This window comes from Lissotriton helveticus, chromosome 10 (assembly GCF_964261635.1).
Source record: "Lissotriton helveticus chromosome 10, aLisHel1.1, whole genome shotgun sequence".
Lineage (NCBI taxonomy): Eukaryota > Metazoa > Chordata > Amphibia > Caudata > Salamandridae > Lissotriton > Lissotriton helveticus.
In genome coordinates this window covers 360089956-360113419 of record NC_136071.1, presented here as the reverse complement: position 1 = coordinate 360113419, position 23464 = coordinate 360089956, and the positions used below count along the sequence as shown (strand labels likewise).

Genomic DNA, 23464 nt, shown 5'->3' with positions numbered 1-23464 from the left:
TTAGAATCCCTCTTCGGGACACTGAGAGACGACTTTCAGGAGTTGAAAAAGGAAGTGGCAGGTGAAGTACGAGAATTGCGCAGAGAGGTGGATGGACTCGGGGAGAGGGTGGAGGCGGTTGAGAGCTCAACGCAAAGACAGGACGAGGAGATTACGCACTTGCAGCAGGAGGTACTCCGCCTCAGGGACCAACACATAGACCTTCAACTGCATAATGAGGATCTGGAAAACAGATCAAGACGGAACAACATTAGAGTCCGGGGAGTGCCGTCCACAGAAGAGACCTCCGGCATAGTGGCCTATTTGCAGGACCTGTTCCGCACTGTCCTTGGCGAACCTGCGGATTTCCCCGTCAAGGTAGATAGAGCTCACAGAGTAGGTCCGCAACGGCGCGCAACTGGGCCGCCGCCAGATGTCTTGGCTTTCCTTCCTGACTTCCCGCTGAAGGAGCGGATTATGTACGAAGCAAGGAAGAAACAGACGATAGCATTTAGGGGTCATCAAGTAGCGCTGTATCAAGACCTCGCTGCGACCACGCTCCAGAAGCGCAGGGCATTCAAGATTGCAACGGACTTCCTGAGGCAGAACGACACGCCCTACTCCTGGGGGCACCCTTTTCGCCTCATATTCCGGTGGAATGAAGAGTCGCACCAGCTGCGATCTCTTCAAGATGTCTGCGAGGTACTAGGGATCACCGCAGAGGCAGAGGCATCGTCCACGCCGCGGAGGAGGAGGAATTCTACTGATGGAGGGTGGCGGAGAATCTCGAGACACAGGACACAGAGAGCCTCACAGAGACCGGCTTCGCCCACAATCAGATCTGGGATGGCGGACGCACTTCGAACAGCAGCCGAGTCCTCGGTGGTTGAGGAAGAAGTGGCGCTTACCGCATAACATGTCTCCGGGGGGAGATTGACATTGCATTACTGACGGAGCTGGCTTTGGGGGGGGGGGGGTGGGCGCGGGAAGGCGAGGGAGGGGTGCTGGTGGCAAGTCGCCCACGAAGGTAATTCACCACGGACTTGTCCGAGAGGGGCAGGCCTGGGACTAATTGGACTACAGACGGTTGGTAAGGATGGGTTGGAGGGTTCATGTTGGGGTTACGGGGGAGGGACTGCGGGGATCGGGGAGTTGGGGTTCGGGGGCCTTGGGATCCGGGAGGGGGGAGTTCGGGGAAGCTCTGTCCGGTGTTGCTGTTATGTTCGCTCGGCTTAGCCAGACCTCACGGGCCGATCCGAGGGCAGGATTGGCACTTGCTGCTTTTGCTTGTCAGGTGCTGGAAGGTTGCATTAATCTGGTATGGCAGGATTGAAAGTAGTGACTTTGAATGTGAAAGGGCTAAACAATCCCACGAAACGTAGGGCGGTTCTCTCCTTGTTAGAGGCCTAACAGGCAGACATTTGTCTGCTGCAAGAAACGCACTTGCTGGTTGGTGACTGTCACCGGTTACGGTCCCGTTCCTTCCCCACACAGTTCTTTTCCTCCAACACCACTAAAACGGCAGGAGTAGCTATATTGGTCTCTAATTCCTTTAGGGGTGAGGTGCTACACAAATTAGCTGAGCAAAAGGGGAGACTGCTGGCGTACAGATTTAAGTTGGGGCCTTTGCAATTCACGGTGGGGTCGGTTTACTGCCCGAATGAGCGTCAGGAACATTTCCTCCACACTACACTGATGGATGTCACAGCATCTCCCGACAGGCATCTCATTCTGGGGGGGGACCTGAACCTGGTGTTTGATTCCTCACTAGATAGATCAGCGCAGCGCTTCCCACAGACCGGGGAATTGTCGTCCACTATGAAAACACATTTAGCTGACCTCGATATGCACGATCTTTGGAGAGGATTTCACCCCACAGATAGGGATTATTCTTATTTCTCGCACGCACACAAAACATATGCACGGCTGGATTATCTGCTGGTCTCTGGCCCGGTTCGTGACATGGCCACTGCCTCTGAGGTAGGGGTCATCTCCCTATCAGATCACGCACCGGTCTCGGGGACCTTCCTGCCCCCGTCGACCCCGGTTCAGCGCGGAGTCTGGCGTCTGCGAGACACCCTTCTACACAAAAAAGTAGTGGTGCAGCGTATCACTGAGGCAGTGACTGACTTTCAACTGCGTAACTCTAACCCCGACACCACATTGGCGACTCAATGGGGAGCGCTTAAGGCGGTTCTACGGGGAGAATTTATAACAATATCGGCAGCCGAAAATAAGGAGAGGAAAGTTAAACGGGAGGAACTCACGCACAAGGTCAGGGAATTAGAGCAGGTGCATCGACGAACGGGGGCTCCTAGAATTTGGAAGCAACTAAAGGCGGCGAGGAAACTCCTGTCGTCTCTGGACCTAGACAGAGCTGAATATGCGGCTCTTCGTCTGAAGCACGCATATTACACGGGAGGGGATCGCTGTGGCAGGTTATTGGCGGCTAAGCTCAGAATCGCACACCAATGCCGTCGAGTCAAAGAACTTGCGGTGCCAGGTGAGCGCACAGTCACAGAAGACGTCGAAATAGCTGAAGCTTTTCGACAGTTCTACTCTGAGCTCTATGCGGAGGACGGCGCGACCACTGGGGACCCTGATGAATATCTGGACTCAGTGACTCTCCCGTCCCTAGCTCCAATACAGACTGACTACCTAGACCGAGAGATTAGGATAGAAGAGGTTATTACGGCGATCGCTAGGCTGAAACTCGGGAAGGCTCCGGGACCAGATGGATACACCACCCTCTTCTATAGGACATTTTGCACTACCTTGGCTCCAATATTGACCAAGCTGTTTAACTCTTTCGACTGCCCCGGTGCTATCCCACAGGATCTTCTGCATGCCACGGTATCAGTTATACCAAAACCAGGGAAGGACAGAGCTCAGTGTGGCTCGTATAGGCCGATTTCCCTCCTAAACGTTGACCTTAAAATCTACACGGGGATCCTGGCTGCGAGGCTGGCACAGTATCTCCCTGGGCTGATTGAACCGGACCAGTCCGGCTTTGTACCCGGCAGGCAAACGGTGGATAATACCAAGCGTTTGGTGCACGTACTGGAGAAAGCTTCGCGGATCCCTGGAGAAAGGATGCTCCTCTCGGTCGACGCCGAGAAAGCGTTTGACCGGGTGCACTGGCCGTATCTTGAGCGGGTGATGGCTCGAATGGGCATAGGGGAGAAATTTAGGTGCATGGTCTTTAATTGTTATAAGTTCCCGTCGGCGACGGTGCGTGTCAATGGCTGTGGATCGAAACGCTTTTATATTGAGCGCGGCACGAGGCAGGGATGCCCGCTATCTCCTCTACTCTTCGCTCTCTATATGGAGCCCTTTGCCCAGAGAGTGAGACAAAATCCAGATGCTACGGGAGTGCGAATGGGGGGCTATACCCACACGGTTAGCTTATATGCAGACGATGTCATTTTTGCACTAGAGGATCCGCAGAGGGCTTTACCCGCGTGTATGGGAGAGCTCGGGGCTTTCGCGAGGACGGCCGGGTTTAAGATGAATCTGGGAAAATCCACGGCGTTAGATATCTCCCTGACACCTGGGACGAGACGAGATTTGCAGGGGCGTTACCCACTAAGATGGTCACGGGAACACGTGCCTTATTTAGGTATCCTACTGGCTCCCACATTGTCAGCGATGGTGGCGGTTAATTACGAGGTGTTAGGCAAGAAGGTGAAGGAGGAACTGGGGAGGTGGAATAAGGGGACGATATCGTGGCTAGGCAGGATAGCGGCGCTGAAGATGACAGTGCTACCACAGATCCTATATCTCTTCCGGGCACTTCCGCTGCAGCCCCCTAAAGGCTGGATACGGATGATGCAGACTGCTCTATCCCACTTCGTTTGGCAAGGCCGTAAACCCCGAATGAAGAGAGCATTGACGACTCTAGCACCGGAAGCGGGTGGATTGGGAGTCCCTGACCTTCACAAATACTTCCAGGCGTCACAGTTGAGGTACTTGGTGGAATGGAGCAGATGGGAGTCGGATAAGCACTGGCTCTTCCAGGATCAGGCAGTGGCGGGCCGGCCATTGCAGGAAATACCATTCCTGCGCAGACAACACAGGCCCCCAAATCTCTACGCCTCCTATGTTACTAGGGTGCCGCTGAGGGTGTGGGATGCCACTAGTGAACTATTCGAGCTTACCTCGTTCCCTTCTCCGTTCACTCCTATTGTGAACAATCCAGACTTCACGCCAGGGACGGAACCGGGTGCCTTTGCGCACTGGCGTGAGAAAGGCTGCAGAGCGCTTTTTCATGTGTACGGGAGGGAGGGGATCCTCCCCTTTGAGGACCTTAAAGAGAGTTACCAGCTGGCCGAGGCGGATAGGATGCGATATTGGCAAGTCAGACACTGGGCACTACAACCGCAGGTGCGGGACGCGGCGGACAGGGACTTGTTCCCTTACGAGCGATGGATGGCGACGCGTACATCGGATGCAAAACTCATATCGGATCTGTATACAATGCTACAGCCTCCACCCACACACATATATAATCCTGGTAGGGAGAGATGGAACAGGGAATTGGGGAGAACGCTCAGCCACAAGGAATGGGAACAAATCTCATACCGAGCGCGACATTCTGCATATCATGTGGGGCTCACAGAAACCTTCACCAAGGTGTCAACGTACTGGTATCGCACTCCCGAACGCTTGCACGAAATGAACAGGCTCATAGACACTACATGTTGGGGCGCTTGTGGGCACACTGGGACACTGACGCATATCTTATGGGACTGCCCACTGATACAGGACTACTGGAAGGAGGTGATCGATGAAATTGATAAATGTTTTGGGATAGAGTTACCTCGTTTCCCGGCCTATACTCTACTGGGCCTGCCTAATGCCTTAATGTTCCCATTGAAATCCCGGAGAGGGAGACACATAGCCATTGCTTTGGGCTCAGCTGTGCAGAACATTCTAATACACTGGCGCACTTCCACTGTTCCCTCGATCACAGGTTGGCTGCACAGGCTGTGGCACGTACTGGGCATGGAGAAAATTTCGCTTACACTGGCTGGGGAGGTCGACCAATTCACTGAGTTGTGGCAACCATTCCATACTTTACTAGCTGCTGAATTCAGGGAGCTTACGTGCCCTAGATACCTGAGACTCCTTAGGCTTACACCACCGATCACTTGAACGGCCAGTAGGGAGTGAGAGGGCCGGGTACGCATGTTGGGTAAATAACAGGAGGGGCTTGTGAGTTTCTGAGATCTTCTTTGCAGAACACCGGACGGGGAGTTGGGGGTGAGGGAAGGGGTGGGCATGAGGGACTGTTGGGGTAGTTTGTTATACTAAATGTGAGGTACAGAGGGATTGTTATTTGCTTTCTGGTCGACACTCGAATGCAATGCCCGAGGACGCCACCCATGGCGGCTCTTGCCTAGCAAGGACTGTAGAACTCTGCAGGTGACGGGGAGCTCTGGAGACAGCATCAATTTTTCACGCTAGGAACTGTCTATTATCGCCTGATTTTCTTTTTCTTGTTTTACATTGCTGTACCACTGTACTTCCTTAATAAAATACTTAAACCTAAATCTTGTCACAATTGCCATGCGTTCAAAGGGGGTCTAATGTCAGCTTACATCTCCTTACAAATTGCTTTTTATTTTATCCTGCAGATTGAGGTTTACTATTCTTTCGCTGACTGCAAAGTTACAGGATTTTGTAAAGTGAACTGTCTGACCATCTGCTGGGGCATATCGAGAATGAAATGAAAGGCTGAAGGGTATTTTTTAACAACACATAACATTTAAATAGCTTGTAAATGAGCTACAAATATTTAAAAATACAACACCACTTAGAAAAACACTTTTTTAAATTGTGAAGTGTGAAGGAAATAAAGATTTTAATGAGATCAAAGCAAATCAAAACGTTTTACTTGGTGATATGTAAATGGTAATTATTTGCTGAAATACGATTTCCACACATTGTTTGTATGCTGTGTAGTTTGATCAGCAAAATCGCATTTCAGTAGGAATGTTTGTGGCATTTTCAACAGAAAATGTGCTGTCTGTAAGAGTCAGTGTGCTACCACATCACACTTTTCTAATTTATTAAAAGTGAGAGTTTTTAAACATGAATTGAGAAACATTCCTGCCCCCGTCCTGATGACAATGCTATTTGTGAACCAGGAGGCAGTCATTTGTGCGCTAGAGACTTGTCATACATGAAGCTAAAGTTAGGCTATTAAAATATATTTTTTTTAAATACTTTTTTATACCGTAGAACTGCCAAATTCACATATTTGGTACCTCGTGCAGCATGAAGGTTCCTGGGACTGGTATACCCCTGCCACAGTTACAGGTGGCATGCGCAGTGGGGTTGCTATATGCACTATATAGCGCTGTTGGCATCACAGGCTTCTTCTTCCCACCCCTAGTGCAGTATGAAGGTTCCTAGGACTGGTAGTCCCCCTGCCAGTCACGGGCTTCCCAAAAACAAGAATATTTTCTTAACAAGCATGCAAACTGATCGTATTCCCACAATAATTTACAACCCCCCCCCCCAAAAAAAAACTTCTCCTGTAGAGCCAATTAAACCGTTTCAGAATAAAAAAGAAAAATCTAGTTGCACTCTAGTTGCATGAAACGTCCTTCACAAGGCAATCACCTGGTCTAACAAGCAAATGGAGAAAGAAAAAAAACTGGTATGCTTTAAAAATATACCACAGTAATGTAATAAAGAAAGCACAAGACGGACTGATATATAAAAAGCCAAGAACCCGCAACAAACAAGCACCTAAAATGCTAATTACAGTCAGAGATGTAAAAACCATCAGGACACCGAAACAGAGAGACAAACACACATACAGAGTCAGAGTCTCTCTTATCTCTCTCTCTCTCTCTCTCTCTACCCCCTGCCCCTCTCTCTCCCCATCTCTCTTCCCCTCTATTCTCTCCCCATCTCTCTTCCCCTCTATTCTCTTCCCCTCCCCCTCTCGTGGCCTTGCGACTCACTGACCTGTTCCCTTCATAGCCCATGCTTAAAGGTCACCAACACTATATGACATTTTTGCAAGAAATAAGGTATAATAAATGAACATTCAAACAGACTTCAGGCTGTTTATACAACCAGTTGAATACTTCTGTGTACAAACAGCACCCAACGTACACCCCACGCCCATACCCTGGTTACATGCACAAGCCCCTTAGCGGCAAACCAAGGCAAATCTAAGTGAAGTGACATTTTTCAGATCACACCACAGCAAATAAACAATGATTGCTGCTTATAGGAGCATACTAGCACCCAACACTGCTGGCACCTTTGTCCAGCACCCAAGCTTTAAAGCTCTGGAAGTCAACACTGCCCCAAAACCTTTCCTCCATAATAAGTTCAATAGGGTGGAGATGGGTTTTAATATTTAGTTTTACAAGTATACGTCAATGAACTGATAAATAAATAGGTTTTGAAATCCACAATTAAATAATTTGTCTGTTGTGCTTAACCAGCTCCCAGGCAGCACGTCTATGCAGACAAAAGATTAGGAGCATGCTGCAGATCACATGAAAGTTACTTAATTTTGGGTGAAGTGGAAGCTCTCTGGACTTTATTTGGTTTTCCAGGTGAATCCTTGCATTGGAATTTCTGAGTTCTACCTCTTCTAAGGAAGAAACCAAGGGAGGATGCACAGATCTCCTGTAGAATTAGACGATTTCCAATGTTTATCCCTCAACTGCCAACAATAACCTATTGATACCAGAGGCAACATGACGGTTGCTGTGCTGTAGCCTATCCAGTTCCAGTGGACTAGCTTTTGTCGGCACTTCCCAGCTAAGCCCCCTCCTGCAAATCTCAATTGCTTTCGACTAGCTTTTCTCTTTCCTTCAGCTTCCAGTCTCTTCCAGGCCTGTTTTGCAATGGAGTCGTTTCCTCCATGAGTTTCACGTCAGACAGAAGTTCCTGTTGCGCTTCCTACCATTCGGTCTATAATTGCCCTTCTCTGGCCTCTATAGCTTTCTCTTACAGACTTGGCCAAGTCTCCCTAATAGGCCTAAATCCATACACCATCAGATTTGCTAGTACAGACAATTGGCAGCACAGACAGGAATGAAAAGTATGAACATGCAGAGACAGCCATAAGCTACATTTTATTCAGTATTTGCAATGATTTGTTCTCAAAGGCCTGTCTATGATAATTTTTCTCTGGCATGCGGTCCTATTTTGCATGGGGTCTAGTCGGGACAAAGTTTGTATCCTTTGCATAACCGTGACAGAGGGAAGGGGACGCTACTGCCATTCAATTGGAAAGATTTCATAGATAGCCTTCATAAATTAACAAAGCGATACCAAAGGGTATGATGGATGGAGTGTTTGAGCAAATCAAACACTCACCCCCAGTCAACTGATCTGGGTTTAATCCATCATCATTCTTTAGCTCACTCCACCACCCCAGTTCAGACATGGCCATATGCAAATCAGTCTGACCCTGTGCCTCATGGGAACAGTCCAGCCCGAACTGCCAAGCCATCTCTTCCCTGGATCGGAAACAAGCAGATGAGTTAGTCAAAGTGTGTAAATCCCCCTTAATGCCTTCAAAACGTTTCCGATACATAGGTTTTGGCAGCGTCAGAGTAGCCAGCAAAGGTGGGCAGTGCAAGGGAGCTGTCCTGGTAAATACATTGCACTCGTTGAGATGAGAAAACACTGGTGGGCAGTGAACGTAGATGGCACTTGTAGGCAATACTGAATCAAGCACTGGTGGGCAGTGGAACTATCAGGAAGTAGTGGGCAGGGTGAGGACCTCACATGTGTGAGTAGTGTGTGAACCTAGCACTGGTAAACAGTGCGAAGTTACCCCTGTAGGACACACTGAGGAACACAGGTTGACAGACCATAGTGAGCAGTGGTTAGCAGTGTGAGGATCGGGTGATGGTATATATCATAAGGAGGGAATACTCGGGAGAACGATATGGAATGTGCACTGGTTGGTAATGTTAAGAACCTACACTGTAGGCAGTTTCAATCTAAACAAGCTGCATTTGTAATCAGGCTGACACTTTGTGTCCTCTTGGTTGTTTACCAAAGTCGAGTGAAAGATACAGAAATGGAGAAGAAATACCAACAAGACAATGGCACTGCTGATGCACAATATTGCTATCTGGGGATCCCCATCACGAAGGTAAGGAGCAGGCCTGTCCCAGACTGCGGTACAGACAAGCTACAGCAGCAGGAGGCGGCGGCAGTATATGTGATAGCAAGACCCACTAAGGGGGCACTGCAGCCATCCTGCACAGTGTTGCTTGTGGAACACTTCCATCAGCACCCGATAGCAGTTCCCGAACAACCAGGTCAATTAGAACTTCTCCATCTTTGTAATTAGGCAGTGGACTGGCCACTGTTACAAGACAGATATGCCATCATGACTCCCTATGAAAATTTTTACAAGGCATGTCCAGCTGAGGATCATTCCTTTGGCAAACAAGGTTGAGTCCAACAGCTGCCTTCCCTTTAGCCCATTTCTTCAGATACCAACCAAACACCTCTCTTTAGCACAACTATTGAAAAAAGTCATAAAATGCACTCGTTTTCTATAAAAATGCTCCCTGTACCACGCATAGGGGAGTAGTCTTGATCCTTTTTTAGACACACAGCCTTCAAAGCTAAACACAAATACCAGAGAGAAGCACAGACTGCTGGTTTAATGGCTAAAACGTATGAAGAAAATCTTTCTAGCAAAATATGGCATTGGAAGGAGCTATCACTTTTACAAGATTCATCATTAAATGGAACAAAAAGTTCCAGCAGTGTATGCTTGTATTGGAACCGAAATCATGCCCCAGAACAGCCATCGCTGCTGATGTACTGACATACTAATTTCACTGCACAGTGCTTCCCAGGATGGTCTGCTAAAATTCGGTAGCTCAAGTTATGGAACATTTGTTTACAGAGACTAGAGAATTGGCATGTGAGCCACTAACAGCAGCCACGTTGAAAACACAGGAACGCTAAAGCAGACTGTAGGAGCACAGCGCAGTCCTAAGTCTCAATATTCCAATGGAGTGCCTCCTACTACAAAACATTATATACTGAGCGAACAGACTCTTTCGCAGATCAGAATGCACCTCTTATCTCTGACCTTCTGATCAGATAAGAGACTTCCACTGAACGTGCTTCTATAGACATACCCATGCACGCGTGGAGACTTGGCATGGTCTATTGTTGCAATCTTGAACGGCCAGTCATGTTATAATTTGGGGTACTTGCATAGGGTATAATGTACAGTGCTTGAGCTATTCCAAATTGGCCCCGATGTGTGAGGGTGGTGTGTGCTGCATAGAAATCTTTGGACCAAAGCTACACTTATAGCAACCCACACAAGCAATACGCTGGGGGAAGGGTATTGTGGTGTTTTACCTCTTAAACGTGTTAACAACTGGTTTAAAGTTTTGGGTGAGGTGTACTCCACATCATCCTTATTTTCATGATCCTCTTCAGCTGAAGTGGATTTGTACCAGCTGTGTTTTACTGTTTCTTTGTTACAATGCAATACAAATATTACAATAGAGAGAGAAAGTTGGTTTGTAAAATTTCCCATTATGGAGGTTGACCGCATAGCAGTTCACTACTACAATTGAGCATGATTTAAGACGGCTCCTCTGCTATTAAAACAAAAAAAACAAATGAAAAGAAAAAAGTGACAATGCGGCAGTGAAGCAAAGACTACAATGATGAAATTTACTAGTGTGGCTCCTGCGGCTTTCAGATGGCAATGCACAGGCACAAGGAAAAGGACAGTTACAGCAGCAAAACAGTGAAATGTGTTACTTGTGAAGTGAATATGGCATTTCATTGAAGGAAGATGGAAAAGTGCAGAAGAAGGTGGAAAAGGGCCGCTGACCACAAAGGTGTATGTTGTATAATTCATGTGCTACAACCTATAAATGGAAGACTAAGGTTTGATGTCGAAAAATGGCCATATTGATGTGTAAGCATACCAAACCAACACCATGAACTCAATAGGACTTAATTTTACAAAAATATGTGCCCATTTCTCGATTTCAAATCTCAGGTCTTGTTCAATGATTATAAATCAGCCATGACACCTATCAAACAGTGTCAAGCATGAACATCTATTAGGGGTATCAGCTGCCACCACTAGCTTGCCTTTTAGTCCTCTTGGTCTTAGAAGTGAAATGACAGCATTAGCAGGAACATAAAGAGAGCTTCAACAGACCGGTTTACTTTTCAACTTTCCACGTTCTGCACTTCCCTTCAATGATCAATAGCAAAGCAGAAGGAATAGAGAGGCCAAGGCTGGTACAAAGTTCTCGTCCTGTGATGTCACTGTTTAGCACAGACTGTGCAATGTCACTTACGCAACCTCTGGCAATTTGAGGAGTCTCTCCAATGTTGAGACAATGAAAGTAAGACCATCCACTGTTTCTGGTATAGAGCATGTCGAGAGATAGTTAACCATGCTTCTTCCTGCTTTGTTAGACAACTCCTCAATCAATAAAAGCACTTTGCTTTTTAGTTAATTTAAATGTTTTCTAATGTAAAAGAGGTAGCAACGCCCCATGCAATGAACAAGGTATAATGAAACAACAAAGCAAGGGCAATTTAGAAGACAATAATACATGCCCTGTAATCATTTCGAGAAGAAAAACACTAGGAATGTTTGATCAACCTCAAAGATAGATGTGCTTTACTTACTCGGCGATGATGCTTAGAGATCAAGCGGATGCTGCATTGAGGAAGGCCTTACTTACAACATTTATCTTCCAGCCATAACATGTCATACTATACACCAGCACCTTCCTCTCTGTACAACCTCTGCCACAAAAGGACTCATACCCAAACTATAAAACACATTCTTTCATTACTAGCTAAAAAACGGTAAAATCTGAACTACTTAACAAATACGAACCTCAAAGGATAAAATGATCACATTTGTATAATAGTTATCGGTGAATCTCATTGAGAAATTAAAACAAACATACAATTAGAGCGCTGACAAATCAAGCGCATTCGATGCCGAAACCTTCAATGTTGAGCTCCAGACGCTACACACAGAAAGAAAAGGATTACAAAAACCACATTGTCAATGCTAGTCAACTTTCATCAGAGTAAACTCACTCAAAGGTCACAAAAACACTGTTCAAGGTTGTCAAATATACAATTGTTCCCTACAACCAGCCTCATATCTGCAAACAGTGCTGTGAAAGAAAGAGTTTGCAACATTTTCAATTCCAAAAAACTAAAACACTGGCCTCTGTATGGTTCCCTCCACAAACATGAACTTCAAGAATATCCAAGAGAACTAACCCTTCATAAAATGTATTCAATCAAGGAGATTTCAAAGACAAACAAATCAAAATAATTTTCTAAATAAAACTTTCAACCAAAGTATTAGAATCTAAGCCTGCGTCTTTAGCAAAGGTCATGGATTTCAATTGACGTCCTTCTGGACAAACTTGGTCAACTCTTCTCTAGTACAATGCCAACTCCCAAAAAACCTCACAGTACAATTCTTTACTGGAAAAAACCCTCTGTGGCCCAGAGTACCTTCAACATCATCAACCTGCCGGCCATTCATATTGAAGGTTCTTGGGAATTGTGTGGCTTTATAATTCAACCGGCACATTCAAGATAATAAATATTTTATGGGCCTACAATCACTTTTTGACCAGGTTGTAGAATTGTGATAACTCAGATAGTAGATCATGCATTCTATATCCTTGACAAAGAACAAAAACAGTATCTTCATGTTTCTTTATCAAAGTGCAGCTTTTCAAACTGCAATCAAGAAATCCTGCACCAGATTCTTAAAAATAAGTGGACAGAGGGGACAAAACTTAATTGGTTCTAATTCTACCGGAGGCAAGCAGATAAACACTGAAAAAACCCTCTCAGACGCACTACTTCTAAAACATGGTGTGCCCACAAGTTTCCAATTATGCTATGACCTCTTCAGGGAACAACACAGAAAGCTTCTTTGACAATGAGACATATAATTCCATAAATACGCAAACAATTCGCTGTGTCTTCTAAAGGCCACTTCTCCAGAGGACATCAAAAATCTTGCCTAAGCCTTTCAGAAGCACCAGGAGTCTGCCTAACCTACCATTACCTAAAATCAAGCCCACAAAAAGGAATTCTTGCTAATATCGCCACTCCATGCAAACCTGCATGTCAAATTCTGACATGAATTCTTTTCTATCTTGGATAGTAAACTTAACATTAACCAGACAGTATTTCTAGACTTGAATCTAGACAATTAAACTTGCATACCCATACTATTATGGCCAACATTTGTCAACTATAGTTGTGAATACTGTAAGGGGGAAAAAGCATAAATACCTTCGAGTTCTCAAACTTGTAGAACAGTCCTTTGTTTTGTCTAGTCTCCATTACTTGCCACAGCACTTACAAACCATCACCCCGTTCCCCTATTGCTCAACAATCTAAAGTGCACATTATAGCTGGCTGCAATCACATCACACCTGTACACATCTCAATGGAAGCCCATAGGTGCTAGAAGCATTTACAAAACAACATGCCTTGTACACAAAATAATTCAGAAGTAATTTAATGCTACGGGCCAACAATCTGAAACTGCTATCCTCTTCCTTTCACACACTGGGTATAATAAAGACGTAAAACAGAAATATATTCTATTTTTGATCTACTTCTCAAAAACAAAAAAACTAAAATCACCTGTGACTGCACAACATAAAACATTTTCTCTAGTTGGAGGTTAGCCCACATCTACAATTTGCATATTCTAGAAAACCACGTCCCTCGTTTCAGGTACCTAGCTCCAAGTTTCTAACCTCATTCCCTCTATTTCCAGCCTTCTCTCCACTAAGAACTAGGACTTGATACTCCATCGGCAACTATGCATGTTTGCTCCCTCGTGGAATCCCAATACACATATGCTAATCTTTCCTGCTTTAGAATGTAGGCGAAAATATTACTTGCAACCCTACAAGGTCTATTATTTTAGGTTACTTTCTGTGCTCACCACCAGACAACAATATCTCTCCTCTGTTTAGCCTTCTTTAACGTCTCTCAAATTTGAACCCAGCACTCCTGATATATCTATTAAATAGGCACATTCTGTACTAGTTTCATTTAATATACTTCTAAACTTTACTGATCTCTTACTGCATTTTAATTTACAATGTTCAATACACACTACTACACTATCAGCCCATTCACACTATGGAGGCCTTGGATAGCATGCTCTTGAACCATCTGTATAACATATTACCATTCTTCAGCGACATTTTGCATAGTTTTATTTTCAATGGGTTTCTTTTTATGTGTAAAATTGCACGTTTTCATTACTGTACCATCTTTTATGTAAAAGCACTCTGGTGTCCTGATCTGGTTTGCACATGAGATAATCATAAATACATAAATAAATAGATAAATAAATAAGGAAAGTAGCTCTAAAATCAGAAAGCTTATGTTGTGTAAACGTGGTGACATTTTTTTTAAGATCATTAAACCAGTAATCCCACCCCTAAACTTGCTGGTTTATTCAGCAGACTTACACTGTGTGATTCCCGTCTCAAGGCACTTCAAACCTAAATGTAAAAATTAACACGACAACACCTCGGAGCTGGCACGAGCAGGAAAAGGTATCTGGTAGCGATCGCCTCGGGAAAACTGAAAACAAAGAAAATACCGGAGAGAGAGATGAAGTGCGAGACAAAAGGAAACTGAACAGGAGATGTGAAGTCAACAAACAAAATAAGGAAGGAACTAAAAACAGCGGAAGCAGATAAGTCACGAGTGAACGTAGTGTTATTTATAGAAATAAAGTACATTATGCAAATGAAAATAAGCTGCCATCTCCCAACTTCACCAATGTACAGTGATGAACAGAATAAAAGAGCCACATGATATAGAAATTAGACAAATATTTTAAATTGAGTTATCGGGAATGAAGAATAAAAATAATAAACACACTTGTATTAAAAAAACAATTAAGCCATGAAGGAAGTGCAAGCTCTGCTAAAGCAAACCTGCTCATGCAAAAAGCTAACGTCAAAAGAAAACAAACTGAACAAAAACTGAGTAAATGATAGCAGGACCCTGTTGTGTTAATTCCCACACAGAGGTGTGGGTACACTTCATTTTGTTACAGGAAGAATCTATCCGTTTGGTCCGAATTCTGCCACATAGCAGTTAGGAATAAAGCTGCTGCATACACTGAAGTTTGGGGATAAATCTCTTCAGGTTAGGAGAGGATTTAGGATAAATCCTTGGACAATGTTGACTTCCCTTCTTTGCATTTAACTACTAAACTCCTGGGTGTTTTCAATTCCCAGAAATTAGCCCTGTTTGAAGTTTAACTATTGGTAACATTCTCCACAAAATGTATCCAGGCTACATTTGTATCCCTATTTCCCCCACATGTTGAGGATTGTAAAGGCACTCAGAGTTTGCGGTGTGGTTTCCCCCTGGAGGGAACCGAGAAAACGGCCAAAAGATCCAAAAGTGCAAGAAAGCTTATTTTTCTTTAACCCCTTCGGGGCTGATGACGAGCTCAGCTCGTCATGGGCGTAACCTGCGCTACGCTGATGACGAGCTGAGCTCGTCACGTAACGCGGGTTTTACGAAATCGCAGCGGGCAGCGGGAAAACCGCTAGCGCGCATGCGGTTAAAAAACACACCACTAACAAAAGGTTTACAGTGGTAATATAACAATTTCCCAGCTGTTAGAAACAACAAGAGTTGAATAAAAAAAAACGTTGCTTTTTCTGTGAAAATCCAGTTTTCATATTTTTTATAGTTTCAATCTACTTGCAAGTTTGTGATGGAAACGGTATACATATCTGAAAACGAGGCAACATTCCAAATCCAGCAAGAATTAGTTTGTGAACATCGTCCAAAGAAATTAATTGTCGAGATATAATTTAAAAACTAAAGTAGGTAAAAAAATACAAATAGCTGATCTTTCATCTAATTTTGTGCCCGGGTAGCCAGTTTAAAAAAATAATATATTGATGCGTCCATCAGACCCTACTGGACACAGGCATATATTGTGTTTGTTGTTTTCATTGTGTAAGACTATGCTACAATTCTATGTCAGGACGGAGGCGAGGATTATGCAGTCCTTTCTTATCTTTATTCAAATAGCACCTTCAAAGTAAAACATCACAAAAACTTTAAGGAACTACAACTCCCATGAGCACATGGGGCACAGCGTCCATAGCAACCATCATCCAATGCCGAGGGCGTCCGCCGTAGAACTGCTCATGACGTCCCTTCCGCTTCCTCTTTCTTCTCTGCTCGTCAGTTAAGTCACTTCTTTTTCTTACTGACGTACTGTGTTTTGGCTTTGATGTTCTGTGCGGTATATTGTGCCTGTGCATGCCCGCTATTTTAATGATTGCTTCGGCTGTTGTAATTGCGTGTCAAGCTTTGCTTGCGCTGGTAGGGCGTGTGTGGTGACCGACGCGCGTCAGGCTCTGCTTGCGCCGTCAGCCCTCCCGCTTCATCGCGGACCGCGTTAGTGCGCTCCTGCGCTTTCCCGGCTCTGTGGGGCACCCGGCGCTACGGAGGAACTGCCTGTCGGCTGGTTTTCTCCTTGCGTGGCGGCGCGCTGAGGAGAGTTCTGCTCTGCCTCACCAATCCTCGCCCGACACCAGATTCGGTGCTTCCCTCTCTCGCGCTGGTGCGCAGCGCCACCTAGTGGCGGTGATTAGGTACTGTACCAGGTTTTTGACAGCTAGGCTGCCTGAGCACTGGCGAGGGGGCTACCTGGGTATATATATTGAAGGTGTTTAAGTGCTCTCACCCTCATTAATGATGGCATCAGACCAGTCAAACCCCTTAATTCAAGAGGCGGAAGAAGTTTGTCTCACCCAACCCTTGCCGCCTGCGGTTGGTCGCGCGCTGTCGCAGGCCCTGGATTCGGTACTGGCTCCCCTGAGGGATAGAGTGGACGCTCTCGCCCAGAGTATCCCCGGGGTGTTTGGTCCCACGGTGCCGGCGGATCGCGGACCCAAAGGTGCGCAGGGTGGTGGTAAGAAGACTGCCAAGCGTCATGCGGGGCACCTGGGGGAGTTCGATCGTTTGACGGACTCCTTCCGTAAGAGTGCGCGGACACTTAAGTATGTATCCTGCCGGGAGGGATTTGACTCCGGAGAAGATGGCGACGAGGTCACTCCTGAGACCGACCAGGATGATGGTTTCCCCTTGGAGGGAGAGGGTGTATCCGAGGAGGAAGTTTCCTCAGAGGACGATGAGTACACGGGTCGACCTTGGCGCCCGGCGTCTCACTCATCGGGGTCCCAAGATGGGGATGGAAAGGACTCCGACATGTTTGATCCTACAAGGATCTATCACCCTAGGTCGTCGGAATGGATTCCTGACCCTAAGGTAAACAACCTTTACAACGCAACTTTTACCACGCAGTGCCTTTACAACGCAACTTTTACAACGCAAACCATTACAACGCATTGCGCTGGGGGCGCACTAGAATAGGGAATAGGTTTAATGTACTATCTAACACCTTCCCTACTATCCACGGGGACTGGAGTTGGAATAGTAAATTAAACAATTCACTATCCAGCGCCTAAAAGCACTATGCGCTGTAATGGTATGCGTTGTAAAAACCGCGTTGTAAAAGCATGCGATGTAAAAGCATGCGTTGTAATGTCATACATCCGACCCTAAGGTAGCGGCATATGTGGCGGGTAAGGTCCGCCAGCCGCTGGAGAAGGAGGTTAGGACCCGCATGCGGGGTGAATGCCCCCGCCCAAAGCTTGAGGGCAGGGTGGCTGTCACTCCGGACATTGACGATAAACTCTGCGCGTTCTTTGCCAAGTTCATGAAAGACCCGAAAAAGGGCATAGATCGCTCCTGGCGCAACTGCCAGGATAAACTCCTGGATGCCGTGGGTCCCGTGACCCAGATAATTCAGTTGGCCGAGAGGGCCAAAGAGTCGGGGACTGCGTTATCCACGGAGGTCGTGGCAGGTTGGGCCCAGCGTGCCCTATGTTTCTTGGGCAATGCGAACTGCGCATTGGTGGCTGAGCGTAGGAGGTCGCTTCTCATTAAGATCGACCCCAAGCTTGGGGATCTGGCCACTTCAGAAGCGGGGCCTATTGCACAAGGCAAATTGTTCGGCGAACCGTTCCTCAAAGAGCTAAACAAGTTCGTAACTACCTTTTCCGCTCTGGATAAAGCCCAGACGTCAATCAAGAAGATCTTCCCTGGACGGGTTTTTGCTGGGGCCGGAAGAGGGCGGGGTCGCTCCTCCGGCCGCCAATATCAACAAGGCCCTAACAACAAGAACCAGCAGCGTCGGAACAACGGCTGGAACGACGGTCGCCAGGGGTCTTTCTATCCCAGTAGAGGCACCGGGAAAGGGTGCGGGAGAGGCTATCGAGGTGGAGCCAACGCACCGGGAGGCCCATCCGGTGAGTGTTACCCTTTTTTCCCCTGTCCGTTCTGGGGGCGGGGGGGGAGGTTACGGGACCACTTTCACAACTGGTGCAAGATCACTTCAGACCCTTGGCTTCTCCAAACTGTCCAGGGTTTCCGGATAGAGTTCTACGGTACTCCCCGTCAGAGGGTACGCCCTGGTCCGTTGGTTTGAATTTGAATTTAAAAGTATTTGTTAAGCGCACGTATACCAGGCGGTTTCTTGGTGCTGAGGGATGCAAAACCTGGGAGGCAGAGGTGCGGGGGCTAGGGCGAGAAAGCTTGCAGAAAAAGAAACGTTTTGAGCGCCTTGCGGAACTCAGGATACGAGGGTGTAGATCTGATAGTGGGAGGGAGGGAGTTCCAGAAAGTGGGGCCAAGAACAGAGAATTTCATGCCCCCCAATTTATTCTTCCTGAACCGCGGTACAAAAAGGAGAGACTTGGTGGAAGAGCGCAGTTCTCTAGCGGGACTATAGTATTTAATTTCAGAGTTCATAAAAGCTGGAGCAGTTCCGGCGCGGGCTTGAAACGTTGTGCATCCCAGCTTAAAGAGGGCCCGCTCTCTGATGGGGAGCCAGTGCAAGGCCTTTAATAGGGGAGTAACATGGTGCGATTTGGAAAGACCATGGATAAGGCGGGCAGCTTGGTTCTGGACCAATTGGAGACGTCCGAGGGCATAGGCAGGGACGCCATTGTACAAGATGTTGCCGTAGTCTAGGCGCGATAGAACCATCGCCATCAAGATGAGTTTTAAGGCAGGAAAAGAAAAGAATCTGGAAATCTTTCTAATGGTGCGAAAGGTAAAAAAACTAGATGAGACCACCATGCTGATCTGGGAGTGAAGAGTGAGATGTTGGTTCAGCGTGATCCCAAGTGTTTTGAATGAGTGGGAGGGTGAAGGGGGGGAACCAAGGGAGGGGGGCCAAAACGTGGGGGTCCAGGGACTGAATGTACCGCCGGTAAGAACTAACTCGGTTTTGTCTGGGTTAAGCTTAAGATGGTTAAGGTTCATCCAGTCCCTGATGAAAGTCATAACTGATTGAAAAGTGTGAATGGACTGAGGGGAGTGAGAGAGATTGAAAATGAGCTGTAGGTCATCAGCATAATTGAAAACCGTAACCTCCAGCTGCTGTAAAGCAAAAATGAGGGGAAAGATGTACAAATTAAACAGAAGGGGGGAAAGGGAGGAACCCTGAGGGACACCGCACTGCACCTTGCGTGGGGAGGCAGAAAAGTCTGCCAGGTGGACGGCCTGAGTGCGGTCTCTCAGAAAAGAAGTGAGCCAAGCCAGGACGGGCCCCCTGACGCCCGCTGCCTCGACACGGGTAAGAAGAATGGAATGGTCAACCGTGTCGAAGGCGGCGGACAAATCAAGGAGGACCAGAGCCTGGGCCCGGTTGACATCCATCCCCTCCCTGAGTTTGTCCATGACTGAGACCACAACTTTCTCGGTGGAGTGGAGCGGACAAAAGCCAGCCTGGCAGGGGGCTAAACAGCCATTGTCCTCGACAAAAGAGCGGAGGACTGTTGTAATGTGGCACTCCAGGATTTTGCCCAGGTAGGGGAAGAGGGAAATGGGACGGTAGTTGGAAAGGGAAGAGGGATCTGCACCAGGTTTTTTCAAAATAGGAATTATTGTTGCCGATTTGTGGTGGTCAGGGACAATGCCTTGTTTGAGGGAGTCATTGAGGAAAACCAAGGGGGGGCACAGGGCAAGCTAGGAAGATCTCTCTCAATACAAAAGCAGGGCAGACATCGGAGGGGGAACCAGATTTGACCCGGGCCAGCAGGGGGGAAAGGGTTTCCCTGGTCAAAGGAGGTATATGATCCAAATGGGATCTGTTGGGCGGAGGCTGAGGGGCAACAAAGGAGGAGGAAGGCGGTGGTATGTTGGCCTTGATGACTGCGATTTTCTCAATGAAAACATTATTAAGGGAATCACAAGGAGATTGGGAGGGGGAAGGTTTGAGGGAGGCTCTATCTGACGAGGCCAACTCAGACTGGAGAAAATTTCCCTGGGCTGATTTTCAGCTGAGAGAATTTTGCCCGAAAAGTAGTACGTCTTGGCAAGGAGGATAGCCTTTTTGTATGTGTTAAGTGTGAGGGAATAATGTGCTTTTAAAGTCGGGCAGTAAGCGCGCCTCCAGGCGTTTTTTCAACGGAGGACAACGAGGTGGCGGAGCTCCTCAGGAAGGGAGCGATCCGCAAGTCCCTTCTTCATCCTTCGGGTTTCTTGAGCAACATCTTTCTGGTTCAGAAGAAGGACAAAGGGTTTCGCCCGGTCATAAACTTGCAAAACTATAACGAGTGGCTGGTGTACCGCCACTTCAAGATGGAGGGGATCCATCTTCTGCGCGATATCCTCCTCCGGGGAGATTGGATGGTGCGTCTAGACTTAAAGGACGCTTACCTCACGTGCCCATCTTTCCGCCTCACCGGCGGTTCCTTCAATTGCTCTGGGACAAAGAGATTTTCGAGTTTCAGGCGCTGCCGTTCGGCCTCTCATCGTCCTGTGGTGCTTTACGAAGCTCCCTCGGCCGATGGTGGAGACTATGCGCGTGAGGGGCGTACGACTGATCATATATCTCGACGATATCCTGATTTTGGATTAGTCGCCGGACCGTCTTCAGCGCAACTTGAGCAGGACTATTTCTCTGCTTCAGGACCTGGGGTTCGTGATAAATGCCCAGAAATCCGAACTCTGCCCTGCGAGACAGATCACTTTTTTGGGTTTCCTAATCGATTCAGAGACGGCCTCCCTCAGCCTTCCCCAACAGAAGGTGACCAAGATTCGCAAGGAACTCTCCCAGGTTCTTTGGAAGGACAGAATCTCCCTGCGACAATTGGCTCGGATCGTGGATCTCCTCTCGTCCTTGATTCAAGCGATCTTCCCAGGTACCCTTCATTACAGGGCCCTTCAACGTCTGAAGGCGCAGCACCTCAGGAAGGGGCTCACTTATTCCGAAATCATCTCTCTTACGGAAGAGACGAGGACGGAATTGAGTTGGTGGATCGAGCACATGAGTGCGTGGAACGGGAGAGTGATCTTCGGGTCCAGCCCGGACCCGATCATCGAGTCGGATGCCAGCAGGTCCGGCTGGGGAGCACGCTGCGGCGACTTAACGATGGGGGGCTGTTGGTCGGAAGAAGAGCTTCAGCTTCACATAAACTGCCTGGAACTCCTTGCGGGTTCTTTTGTTGAGATCTCTGACGCAGAGCCGAGTGTCGTGTTGCATTTTGCTACGCATGGACAATGTGTCAGCGGTGCAATACATAAATCGCCTGGGCAGCCCTCGGTCTCGGGCCTTAGCGGAACTGGCGAAGGACTTCTGGCATTATTGCCTGGAGAAGCAGATCTCGGTGTCGGCGGAGTATCTTCCGGGACGACAGAATTCAATTGCGGACTGGCATTCCAGGAATTTCCACGACTTCAGCGATTGGCGCCTGGAGCGGTCAATCTTCCAGGCCTTGATGGCCAGGTGGGGTCCGTGCTCTGTGGATCTGTTCGCATCCCGGCTCAATCGTCAACTCCCGAGGTTTGTGAGTTGGAGGCCGGATCTGGAGGCGTCGGCGGTGGATGCGTTCCTGCAGGACTGGTCGCAGGAGCAACCTTACGCGTTGCCTCCTTTCCCGATGAATCCTCGGGTAGCGGCACAAGTTCGCAGACAACAAGCGTCCCTGATCCTGGTGACTCCCTTTTGGCGCGCTCCGGCGTGGTTCCCTCCACTGTTGGAGCTGTCGTGGGACTTTCAGATTAGACTGCCCTTGTTCCCTTCTCTGCTCACGGGTCCCCTGGGTGAGCCTCATCCGTTGATTCTTCAAGAGACCATGTACCTCATGGCATGGAGGATTTCAGGGGACATTGGCAAGACGGCCGCCTTTCGGCGTTCGCTGAGGACCTCATCCAACGAGCCTGGGCTCCAGGAACTGTCAAGAGGTATCGCTCGGCTTGGGGACGGTGGCGTCGTTGGTGTCTGGGAAGACACACCGATCCCGTGGGGGCAGACGTTAGTCACATCCTAAATTTTTTACCCGAGTTGGCGCAATCAGGATTGGCCTACAGGTCTATTAACTCTTTCAGATCCGCCATTTCGGCAGGGCATGCCCACATTGATGGTAAACCGGCTGGGGAGCATTATTGGGTTTGCAAACTGATGAAGGGTGCCAGATTGTCGAAACCCCCGGAACCTAGGTACGACTGCCTCTGGGACGTCAACATCATACTGCGTTTTCTCTGCTCTTGGCGGGATAACCAGTATCTCTCCAGAAAGGAATTGTCAGCTAAGTTGGCGATCCTGCTGTGCCTGGTTTCGTGTAAACGCGTGCTTAATCTCCACTACGGCCCCTCGCGGCGGGATGCCTGGCTTTCACCTTGTGGACACCCTGCCGGGGTTTCTCACAGGGGAATACCAAAAAGGGTTCCCTAAGCAAGCGCCGGGACGCTTACGGGCAGCTGTGCGCTTTACAAGTCCAACACAGTCCAACACATGTGAAGGCATTGGATATCACGGCTCGGATGTTCACTCCGGATGGAGTAACCTTCACGATCGCGAGGAGGACCAAGACTCATATCAGGTCAGTATCTTATCCGGTATTTCCGGATCAGCCCAAGCTTTGTGTGGTAAGGTGTCTCAAGGCGTACGAGGAAATGACGAAGTATCGCCCTCCGGACGAACGTCAACTCCTTATCGCCCTGCAGAAGCCTTTTAAGGCGGTTTCCTCTCCATCCATCGCCAGGTGGGTTCGTTGGATCATGACCGAAGCGGGGGTGGATGTGACCAGATTTGGGGCCCACTCCGCGAGAGGGGCTATGGCCTCTAAGGCCGTCCAGGTAGGTGGTCGACTGGAGGATATTATGAACGCAGCGGATTGGTCTTCCGAATCCACGTTCAAGAAGTTTTATTTCAAACCCATCTATGGCGCAGCAGCGTTGGTGGTGTATAAGCTTTAAACCTGCATAATCCTCGCCTCCGTCCTGACATAGAATGAAACATTTCCTAACTAACGTAACGGAAAGTTTCAATTCTATTAAGGACTAGGAGGCAAGGATTATCCCTCTCGAGCCTTGCAGGTCTCGTCCCGCT

At 47.7% G+C, this 23464-nt stretch overlaps 1 protein-coding gene across 3 annotated transcripts in view; it reads right to left on the bottom strand.

The window, feature by feature from the left end:
• The window catches only part of LOC144783957 (uncharacterized), a 223005-nt gene that overhangs the window by 149998 nt on the left and 49543 nt on the right, over positions 1-23464 (bottom strand). For 2 of the 3 annotated variants that reach the window (XM_078662686.1, XM_078662687.1), the window contains exon 2: positions 14496-14610. The exons of the other annotated variant lie outside the window; for it this stretch is intronic. The gene's annotated coding sequence lies outside the window, so the exon portion shown is untranslated. The remainder of the gene's footprint in view (positions 1-14495; positions 14611-23464) is intronic. 3 annotated transcript variants of the gene reach the window in all.